Source organism: Aquarana catesbeiana, linkage group LG06, assembly GCF_042186555.1.
Source record: "Aquarana catesbeiana isolate 2022-GZ linkage group LG06, ASM4218655v1, whole genome shotgun sequence".
Classification (NCBI taxonomy): Eukaryota; Metazoa; Chordata; class Amphibia; order Anura; family Ranidae; genus Aquarana; species Aquarana catesbeiana.
Window position 1 is genome coordinate 253,169,447 of NC_133329.1, and position 12,237 is coordinate 253,181,683.

The following is a 12,237-nucleotide window of genomic DNA, read 5'->3' on the forward strand; positions in this document are numbered from 1 at the left end:
ATATATATGTGTGTATATATACTGTAATTCTTCCCATTGTCATTATAAATGATCAGCATATAGAAGACAGTCCCAAAAAAGTGTATTGGCAGTTGAAATTAAATTTGAACATTGTTGTTTTATATATATATCTATTTACAACAATGTTCAAGTTTTCTTTCAACTGCCAATACACTTTTTGGGACTGTCTTCTATATGCTGATCATTTATAATGACAATGGGAAGAATTACAGTTACATTTGTGGCATTACAATCACAGGAACAGTAGTATATGTTCATATCACACAGAAGCACTACTGAACTGTTACCTTTTTAAAAGTATATAGAATAAGAGACATTGAGACTTTATATAGCAGGCGCAAGAAATGATGATTTTTTTTTTTGGATAGGGACGACTTTCTTTAACATGACCACATGGAATATATTATGCCCCCCTCTGTCTTTGGTATCAGATAGCTTTAACAGCTTTCTTTTCACAGTAAGACACATGATGGTGATGATCCAGCATAAGGATGTCTGGAGATTTACTCAGTCTGTAACTTTCCCATGCATATCTCTTGCACAGAGCTCAAATACCAGCTGGGGGGATGTGCACTCTTTATGGTCACACCTACAGAAAAGACAACAGAGCCCTAATGATTACAACAGTTGGCTGCAGGACCATGTCAGGGGTCATTAATTATAGCATGTACTGTCAGACAGGCATGTACCAGTTAACTCTTTCTTTCACATATAGTATCTAAAGCAAGTTAATGTCTCATTCACATTGTTTACTGGTTATAATGCTCAGTACATTACAACTTGACACGTGATTATATTTTATTTTATTCCTATGGATTTCATTTTGTATTAAGAGCCTCTGTCTGAACACACCACCATATCTTCCATATACTCTCAGCGGAGCAATTTTTTATAACGTCATTGACATGTGTCAGAATGCAATTTCCGATACCTGTTGGGAATTCCATATAGCTAGTACAGTGGGAAAGAGTGCCCACTTTCCAAATCACTGCCTAAGACAAACTACAGAGCCGGATTAGGCCAAAACCAGAGGCAAGGGATCAGACTATTGAGGAGGATAATATTCTTTGAAGTTGCACTTTGGGTTACTGTAGGTCTTGTGACACCTGGCTAAAGGCTTCATAAATGAAGCCCGTTATCCATAATGGTGTAAAACTGATATTGATGTGTTATTTTGAATAAACCTCAAGTATATTACACACATTTCTGGAGACAATAAAGATCATGTATTTTATTGCTGCTGTAAGTGAGCATTCCATAGACCTCTAGCGGTGGATGTGTTTTTCTAATGCTTTTCTATTATTGATGCAAATATCTAAAAGTTATATTACACTATAAATTATGTTTGGCTGTTTGCAGGACAACAGAAGATATCCCTATAATTGAGTGTAGATTTATGGTGCTCCTTCGAGTTATTGTCCAAAAATACATTTTTATATCAATTTTTATGGCACAGAAAATAAGTTAACTCACCATGAGGTCCCTGTTGACCCAGACAGCAGAATACATTACTGTATGGTTAATGAGTCATATGTTGGCTTTCAGGCCTTTGAAGAGTGGTTAACAGGACTTTTTTTTTCTGGAAAACAGAAGGGATCAAATTTACAAAAAATCTAGGTCACTTAGCACTTTAAAATGTGGGCAACTGAAATACCCTCATTGTATCTTAATGCTAATTACCGCTGAAAGCTTAATAGCAATGCACAGAAAATATTGAGATAAGACATATTGGTGACCTAAGGATTAAAGAACCTATGATATAATTTACTGTATGTGTAATAATACTTTTTTTCAGTAGTAGTGACCCAAGCATAACACGCCCTGGGACGAACTACAAGGTTAACCTTACTGGACAATTGTATTAATAAGATGTATGATTTTTTACTACCTACTTTCATTTGTCTTTCTTTGGTATTTTTTTTTTGTTGATTTTGTTTTTTATGGTTTAATGTGGATACTAAAAGGTCAAGTAATATGGTATCTCCTTCTATTGCCCAATAATCTAGTTATCATGATGTCTGCCATACTAACCACCATTAAATGATCTGTTCTATGAGCTAATCAGAAAATGTGCTTGCTTTTATTAAAATCTGGTGGCCATATATCTTGGATGATGATTGGACTGTAAAAAAAGACTTTTATGTTCAGTCTGATGCACAAACAACATTTGGTCTCCCATGGTATTTTCCAATGGAATTATACAGGGTCACCTGCGGGTCAAATGTTTATGCTACATACTAATGAGGGAGCAGGGAGGAGACACTACTGGGGCATGCTTATCTCAAACAGTGATCAGAGAAGGCTTCCAAACCTAGCTAATAAATGCTCTTCCCCTAGCTTGGTTAACCAGTGGTATCTGCTGGTACCAAAGACATGAAAGGTTTTATCTGAATGAGAGTGGCTGAATTGGGCAATGCTCAATGATCTATTGTGTGGTCAGCTTTAGATATCACCCGAAAATTTCTTAAGTAAATATTTTATGAGGTTTTTTTACATGCTTTTACTGGAAATAATAGGTTTGGACAAGATTCTGTTGCTTTCTGTTGACTACTATAACTGCAACCTAATACTGCAATGTCTCCTTATACAATGTCTTGAGCAGGGCTTTTTTTCAGTGGGAACTAGGGGGAACTCAGTTAAACCACCTCTGCCTCAGGTCCTCTGCTCCCTGCTCACCACTATCACTTGGTATCACTGAAGTCCAGCTTCTGCATTTACAAATGATAGCACATCTCCCACAGCTCCCACAGTTCAGATCTCCTGCGCAGATCCCACTAAGTGCCGGACAGGGACAAGGGTGATACAGAACAGGTGCCCAGGGTTCAGTGCAGTCATGGGCAGGAGAGGGTGCGTGGTAGGCCGCACCCTCTGTGGTTTCTATTTTTTCCCTGGTGACCAGTTGTTGTTGCTCCTACTGCATGATCTCCCTTGCAAGTGACTGTAGTATAGTATAGTATAGTATGCTGGGAGGTACTACAGTCGGATAGGTGTTTCAGCTTAATATTGCAACAAAGGTAAGATATATGACAGATGGTGAAGCATTTAAGAAGGGAGGAAATGAGGGCAGTGGAAGGAGGGGGTTGTATGCAGAGGAAAGAGCTACTATTTGATGCCATTTGGCAGGTATTTGAGTGTGGCGGGCATGGTTGAGTTCCTGCACCTATTCTCTGAGAAAAAAAGCCCTGGTCTTGAGAAAGATGGATTTTCACCTAAAACACATCAGGTAATAACTCTAAAGAAAGCAACAACGGGCAGATCTTTGTGGCCATTGTACTACAGAATTGAACTGTGGTATGTGTCCAGTCTCCATCCCCTATGTACATAGTAACTCAGAGGTAATTCCTAGGAACAACAACCCTAACTGGCAAGGAAGCAATTCTTAAAAGGAAAGAAATCTGGAGAAACAGGCAGTTGTGTATAATAAATACTGGAACATACTATATTTTGTACGTTGGAGTCATATATTGGATACTTTTTATTACTATTTTATTATTAAAATAACAGTATTTGGCATTGTGCTTTATTGGGTACATTTAATTTATTAACAACAATTCCACAGGGATGCACTCTTGGTTTAGGCCCAAATATCAACAGAAGTAAATTAAAATGTTTTTTTTTTCTAGTTTTGGTTAGAGTGTAGAATAGTTTAAAGCCTGACAATCTTATTTGGGGGATTTCCCTTAACCTCTTGTTTCAAAGACACAACAAGATGTGAGAAATCCCCTTAGACAGTTGTCTTTGTCACAGGTGTCCCCAATAAAAGCTTTCCCCTCTATTTCTGTTTTGGTTACAGCTATACCATTTGGCTGGAGTACCCAATCATTTTCTATCCCAGTGAGTAACAAAGAGGGTAGGTAGATCTTCACAACGATTAGCAAAAAAAACCTTCAAATCTTCTCTACTCAAACAAAAAGTTTTAGATGTAAACATGCTTTAACTTTCTATTTGACTCCATAGCATAAATATCTAAAAGTGTATTTAAGGTTTTTTAGACATTTAGCTTATACAACTTTTTACTAAGAATTATTGTTGATATGCATAATACACTATCCTGATATTTCTCTGGATTACTGAACAAAATAAAAAAATGTATAGCAACAACATGCTAAACAAGGCTATGTACAGTAATTATTCAACAGCCTAATTGTGGTATTCATTATCATTTATAGGGTTAAAGTGTTACTGTAAATGGAGATTGTTGTAACATGCAGAGCTGGCCAGGGGTTACAAACTTTACATGCAATCAATAAAAACGCTGGCTTCCTGTCTCATGACGTAATGGATTTATGAATGTTCTAGCAGCAAAGCTGGATTACAGCTCTTTTGGAAAAGACTATTCATTACACAAAAGAAAGACACAGATTTTTTTTGCCTCGAATAATAGCATTTTAAGGGTTTTTTGGTTCTATTTAGCTTCTTCACAGTAACATGGTTATCCTTTTTCATTACTGTTTCATAGAAATAAACATGCATTTAAGAAATCATAAAAATTATACTGTCAGTATGTACTTTTAAATGTTTTTAAATTGATGGTATTAATGGGTGGAATGATCATTCAATCACAACTGGCCAACTATCTACATTGTATTTACTTCAGTCAGCATGCTTTAGTGTATGACCTGATAGATGTACATTATCAGTCCTATGTAGACTGGCCACTCATGTGATAGAGATAGTTGAAGTGTGCCCCAGTTGGCAGCACACTATATTCAGCATTCTTACAAGGCTGGGTGGGTCCAGGTATCTAAACTCCCAGTGCCCATAGTAGGGATAGGGGGCCTCCTCATATGAGCTTTACACTTGTGTAGATTCCAACCCTAACAGAGGTAGCTTTGTTGTCATTTGGCCCTATGCGATGAGATCACTGTGTAAAGACCTACTGTGATAAAATTTGCCCCCCCTTTTACGTGAATGTACAAACAAAGTTATACTTGTATCCAGATTCAGGGAATTGCTATAATAGAGTAACCAGTAATCTCCTACAACAAGGACCAGTAGACATTTTACTAATATCACCACACTGGATTGAACTGATTGAATGTTGGCAGGTTTTCAATCTTAAAGAGGAAAAGAATGGTCAGCAGCTACAGTAGCTGCTAACTCTTTAATGAACGGGCACTCATTTGCCAGACTTTGGTTCCCTGGCACTTCCATCTTGGATGTGAGAACTGGCTGTGGCTTCATCCTGTTTCACAGCAGGCTCTCCACTGTGCATGCGCAAGATTGCACAGTGCTTTCAGACTGGTTCTGCAGCCTTCTGGAATGTGTGCCATGTCCCAGGAGGGTGCGGGGTGGGTCAAGCTGTTGCAATTCTTGCCTAGGTAAGAATTGTGGAAGTGGGAGTGGGTATCTGTCAGAAAAAGGTACCTGCTCCCAAAAAAGTGTGAAGTTCTGCTTCAAGTACGAAATGACTGCAAATGGAATCCATGGTCAGAATATTTTTGTATACATTTCATGATTATTGTATGTGAACTTATATTGAAGATAACAAAATAACAACTTACTAGCAATTGTATAGCTATGTAGTGGATGACTGAATCCATAATTATTAGTGGAAACTATTCTCAGTCAATGGGTTAAGGGCAAATTACTGGGCAAAAACTGGTTTGAACATTACAATTACCAAATATTGCAATCTAAATAAAAGCAGACACAGGTAGATAGATATTTCCATGATTATTAGTGGAAACTATTCTCAGTCAATGGGTTATGGAGCTATTACTGGCCAAAACTGGTTTGAACATTGCAATTACCAAATAGTGCAATCTAAATAAAAGCAGACACAGGTAGGCAGATATTAGGGTTTTTTTTGTTTTTTTGTTTTTTACTTGATTTCTCGTTGTGTGTTCCTAGCCTATAGATTCAATAAATTTATACAAATACTATGAAATAGAAATATGAAGATCTTTAACAGAATCCATCTGGTATATTTTGGATATGCTATCTAACGGAGAAACTATTAGATCCAGGCACAATTTAAAATCTAACTATAGCCAAATATCTTGCTTTAGGCTATCATAGGGTAGGAAAGAGTCGGAATTTCTGTCTAGTTTTTTATTGCTGCCTGTTTTCCGCTTGGGGGGGGTATTCACCTCACTCTCTGCCCCCCTTCACTGGGACATAAAATGTGGATGGAATCTTTGTAATGGAGACATAAACAGCCAATACAATACCTTTTGTTGCAAAGAGTGTGAAGAATACATACTCTGTCTGGTTTTCTGAGTTCTGTCTGTGGGCAGACAGATCAGGAAGTGACAGAAATCCCCCCAATGGGTATACAGAATGCAATAAAACATGTATGAGGAAAGTAACCCTTCCCCACTGTGTTCCAAAAAAGCACTAAAATTGCAGTTTGATACTTTTTGGATTTTTGCTCTGCAATTTTCAGCTAGAAAGCTAGACATGTTGATTAGCTGCATACAGTACATTGGACTCAGTCCACCCATATGAGTTCAATTTACTAGCAACCTGGCAGCTGTTAGCTCAATAAAGTGTAGGAACCTATGTGCTAGAAATTTCCAGCTCGACCCTACTTGCAAGGGTTAGTAGCTGAGATGAAATATATGTACTGAGTAAAAATAAGAAAGTATTTTTGTAGGAAAGAGATTTTGTGCTTTTGAGGATAAAAGAGAGAGATCAGAATTTAGCTATAGATATAATATTTTTAAATGAAGATTTGAAGAGTTTGTGCTAAGCAACAGTAATGTGTGACTTCATCAAGATTTACACCTCTTGCTATTCAGTCAAACTAAACCTACTTTCTACTTTTCAAGCCAGAATAAATTAGGGAGCATGAGTAATGATGACATAGAGCACCCATAAAGCAGTGTGACATCCACCCCAAAATCATACAGCCAGCAACTGTTTGTTAGATTTTTTTTCATATTTGTATCTAAAATGTTTGCATGATATTATCATATTATAACTATGGAAAAACAGACTTAGGGGTATCTTAGCGTCTGTCAGGACAGGTGTAGTTGTTTAAACTTTTGTTCCAGTGTAATGCCACTAAAGGCTAATTTTATTTCATTTGTTAATTAGAAAGATCCTAAAACTTTGCTTAGATCTTGAAATTTAAAGCTGAACTCCAGTAAAAGTAAAAATTTCATAGCAGGAGAAGTGCTTTAAAGCCTAACTCTGGGAAAGGTTAAAATGGTCCCTTGCATTGGGGTTGCTTGTTTATGCCTATTCGATATGGGAAAGAAATTTTACATACCAGATCCTCTGCCCCAGTGGGCACTTAATGCTACCAGACCAGTCCTGGTAGGCTCTTCTCCCCTGCACTCCAGACAATACTTTCCTATGCTCCATCGGTGGACTCTTCCTCTGTGTCCTCATGTTCAATGAAAGGAGTCTTGGTGAGACTCCTTTCATTGAACATGAGGACACAGAGCAAAAGTCCACCAATGGAGCATAGGAAAGTATTGTCTGTAAAGACAGAATCAAGCATTTAAAATTTGCAATGCGGACAAGGCCTCACTGCAAAGAAGCATTTTTACTTTTCCTGGAGTTGGGCTTTAAATCAATACCCCAATAATGACCTTTATAAGATTGGGATAGAGCTGGAATAACTGTCAAATTCTTGTTGACTCGCTTCCTGTGTGGTAACTGTGATGGGAAGTAATGGAAAATCTCCCCAAAACAAACATCAGTAAAGCAGTAACGGTGATCTCAACCCCCCCCCCCCCCACACTCTAATAAAGACCACACAGAAAGTAAGATAAAACCTTTTTTAATTTTAACTCAAAAAAAAGATTTTGGACAGCACCGATGCTTACAGGTCTGTCTAGAAGTGGGCAGATTTCTTGTCATATTAAACATAAGAACTGCCCATTCTTGAAATGATAACCACTCAACTGTGGGTTTTACTCCTAACTTCACCCAAGATTAATAGATTTATGGATTACATGCTTGAATGCTGGAAAATATCTATGTACAATTTTACAATTTTCTGTTGCCTACTAACACAACAGTGACTGACTAATAGTTGATACAAATCTATTTATTAATAATCATTAATTACTTCTTAGGCTCGGTTCACACTGGGGCGACTTGGGATCCGACTTGTACGCCCTCAAGTCGCCCCAAGTCGCCCCAGAAATAGTTTTGATGGGAGTTAACGCTAGTGTCTTAATAGACACTACTGAAGTCGCTCCGACTTCAGAGCGTACTCCCTGTATTACTTTGATCCGACTTGGTAGGCGACCTGTACCATAGAAATCAATGGAAGTCGCCTCCAAGTCGGATCTCTCTGTAAAGTCAAGCGACTTTGCAGGGAAAACCCCTCCCTCCCCCCCTCCCTCCCAGAGAGCTGATTGGCCACAGGCGAAGTCGCCTGTCATGGAGGCGACTTCAAGTCGCCTCGTAATTTGCCGAAGTCGCGTCGGAGTTGCGTCGAAGTCGCGTCGAGGTCGCGTCGAAGCCGCCGTGCAAAGTCACGCTAAAGTCGTGTTGCCCATGTGTGAACCGACCCTTAGCGTCTGTCAAAAATGAAACATCACTATCTGGTATAAAGATTCCTTGAAGGGTCAGTCCACCTAATATTGATATTTTAGTTATAGCTGGCTTGAGTCAGCTTCTAGTTTTGTATATATCTTGATGTTCCTTTACCGTGATCCCTCTGGTAATTAGTATTTTCAGATTTTTCCTGACTACCTTTGCATGATCCAGCACCTCCTGTTGTAATCTCTACATAATAATATAATATAATAAAAATTCATCAGGAGGCTTGAGAACCACTCAAAATTGCCAATACTGGTATGAAGAACTCAAGTGCAGGTCTCTTACCAATAGTCCCTTAGAGATAGAAATAATTGCAAGAAGGTTAACTCCAGCATATACAAATTGAGAAATCAGTTTCCGGGGTAATTTATGATTTATGATATATTTGCTGTGATTTTTGTAAAATAGGCAATAATAATCAAGTGTAATTTTGTGTGGCTATTAGGCTGTAGCTTGTGCCTGTTTATGACATAGCTTGAAAGGTAGTTCTTATAAAACTGCAAATCACTAGAACTGTCTTCTAATGAAATGCACATTCAAATCTATATGATACTGTTCACATCAAGGATACTAAATGCTGCAGTTTGGTACTTTTTTCTTTATGGCCAGTAAAAGGCCTTTTCATAAGAATTTGTTTCTCTGTGCTGGGAAAGCACTGAAGGAAGCTGGTAAATATTGAACTATTCCTCAGTATTCCCTCATTGTATAAGACGATCAGCTCTCAAAGAAAAGGTGTCTGTGCTCTTTGTTTGTTCTGTAGCAATCGACTTGCATTAAACAATAGGGCTAATTTCCAATACTGTGGCTAAAAATTGACCTGACCTGATTGATTATTTGTTTTGGTAACTGCTTCATTTTTATTCCAGTTTTGCTAATCTGTACTTGTGTTAGGCCTTGTTTAGACTTGTGATTGCTGAGCGCCAAAAATGCGTAGTTGACCCGCATTTTTTCTGCCCGCCAACCGCCCCCTCTTAAGCTGCAATAGGTAGCAGAGGGGGAATGTTTACATACCATTTTCACAATGCTTCGTGACCGAGGATAAATTGACCTGACATGTAGCAAGCCCGCTGAATGCTACACATGCAAGCCAATGGGGAAGTGCTACAAACACCCTGCAACCACATGCAACGCACACAGTTGCGGTGTGATTGTCTGCAAAAATGGGATTAAAATAGGCAGTGAGGTAGTGCTGTGAAGCCTCCTCACCACCTGTTTTAACCCCATTTTTGCTGACAATCACACCTAGCATTCTGCAAGGGAATTCTCCTTTAGCTTAGTGAATGAGGCGAAGCCTTGCTGACTTGTACCATCCAATAATATGCAAGCAAAAATTGTTTTATTTTTTTCCCTTGCACGTGATTGGTTATTATTTGTAAAATTAATTTTCACAGCATTTACTAAGCTAGGAGAGTATTCCCTTGCAAAATGAAAACCTATTTGCCTTTAGTAAATCAACACCATTTTGACATTATACATGGCATACTTTTACATTATCACAAAATTACTTTAGTGTGATCTCCTGCAGTGATGACAGGTCTGTGCTCCTCCTCATTGTCCCATCGCCACTGCTACCATGTTGAAAGACTTGCCTGGCCAAATTTCTACTTTTTTCAGCCATTGGGCAGCTACTGACGATGCTGGCGCACTGCAATTGCAATTACTGTATGTTATCCTGACAACTTGCTCCATTCTTACAATTTTTCAGATACTGAAAGTAAACTAAATGTATACTGCACTGGAGGCAGTGTATACACACACGTTCTACAAAAAAATTGCATCCCAGCATTTTTTTTTACTTCTGTTCTGCAGTGTATCATAATAATTGACTTGCTTTGCAGCAAGTACAATTAACCCAGAAAAATAAGTAATATGTATGTGTACTTGTGTGTATTTGCTAAACATCTGGTTGTCTGATGATTCCCTTCAACATGCTTGTATTCAAAGCACAAGAGATACTTCATGTAAATGCTAGGCCTGGAATGTATTAAAGAAGTTCAGCAAAATTCATGACTTTAGCTTCCACTCCTTCCCTTAAAAAAAAAAAAAAAAAAAAAGCCCTATCCATATGTGACTGATTATCCTTGTTTAACATGGATCTCATGCCTTAGATCAAATACTTTATTGACTTTGATCTATGTATCAAAGTTGGTTACCCTGTTCAGAGGGGATGATTGCCAACTGTGACGATACTTATGGGCACTGCTAGCAATGTAGCAGGGAAAACCGGATCCAGTAATATATTATCTGTAATTTATTAAAATGACTTAAAGGAAATTTGATGATTTTTTTAAGCCATTAAACCATCTGACAAAGAGGTGTGTGAGGTTTTCCCCTCACTTACTGTTGAATCCCTATCAGGTCTATACGTCAGACAAAAAGTCTATTGCACATTAATTTTCTGACTGCTGATTGATTCTACTAAACCCCTATATGGTGTATTTCCAGGAGACAAAATATATCATTTCAAAATTTTCTTGGACTCTAATATTATGCATTTGAAAGAGATATTGCCTGTAAGCACCGTGCTTGGTTAAAACCTACAAATTATGGCTTGACTTATATTGAACCTATATTCAAATGGAAACTTAAAGTACATCTTAAGCCAAAAAATGCTTTTGTTTTGCTTTGGGTGGCGTAGGAAATTCTTAAAACATCTATCAGGTTTTAAATTGTGTCTAAATTACTTTGAAAAGATCTCTCTTCACCTGTATTAATGGACACATTAGATAGTGAAAAAAAATCTTTGCAAAGTTAGTGAAATCCCGGTACATGGCCCATTCACACTATCGCTCAGGTATAATGCATTGTATGCATTGTGTAGAGCAGTGTGTTACATCATTATAAACATCCCACTGTTTACTTTTTTCTTTTCTTCATTCTTGACATGTCAGTTACTGGACCATTCTGTCCATTAGGGTTGTAACCCAGACAGCAAGGATAACTTGCCACAAATTTGAGGCAGTGTTGAATTTTAATTCTGTTAACCTGATGCACATTTTCACTGGTAAGTTGTAGACTTGCATAGCCCTTGAAGCACAAGTTCTATTTGACACTTTTCCAATTTGTAGCAAATTTACGTGGTAAGTCTCTAGCAAGAGCAAAGTTACAGTGGTGAATCTACAGCAAGAGCTCTGCAAGTCTACAGCATGAAAATTCAGCCACAGTGACCCCTGTGGTAGGATGACTATTACACAACATAACTAAACCAGAACTTTCAGCAGACTTGCAGATTGTTTGCAAAGAAAGTTGATCTGGAGTCATGTAATGAGGACTTGCTGCAATTGTGCAACAAACATGTGAAGCCTAGCAAGTTTAGCAGGGTCGTCTTTCCCGCAGGGCAAACGGGCATCCCAGGGCCCTGCCATTGTTGGGAGCCCAAAGCAGCTGCCCCTGGAGCTGCACTGCCGCTGGCTTTTTTTCAGCCGAGTACTGCCACCTCTGGGATCTGGTGATGGCTGCTCACTACTGTCACTTGTCAATACAGAATTGACAAGTGACAGCGCTCTCCTCCCGACGGCCGTTTAGAACCCTCTCTCTGCTCTACAAAACACATAGTCTATCTCTATGTGAGAGTAGAGAGGGGAGGGGGCGGGGGATCTACACAGGCAGAAGCTGCTCCACGGACATGCGTTGAGTTACAGCTTCTTCTGCCCCACTCTGATGTTAGGTGATCGGAATGCTCAGTATTGAAAGGGGGAGGAATGGGGATTGATG

At 38.5% G+C, this 12,237-nt stretch overlaps 1 protein-coding gene across 1 annotated transcript in view; it reads left to right on the forward strand.

Annotated features, from left to right (window-relative positions):
- COL5A2 (collagen type V alpha 2 chain) overlaps window positions 1–12,237 on the forward strand; it is a 300,803-nt gene that overhangs the window by 1,082 nt on the left and 287,484 nt on the right. The window lies entirely within an intron of this gene.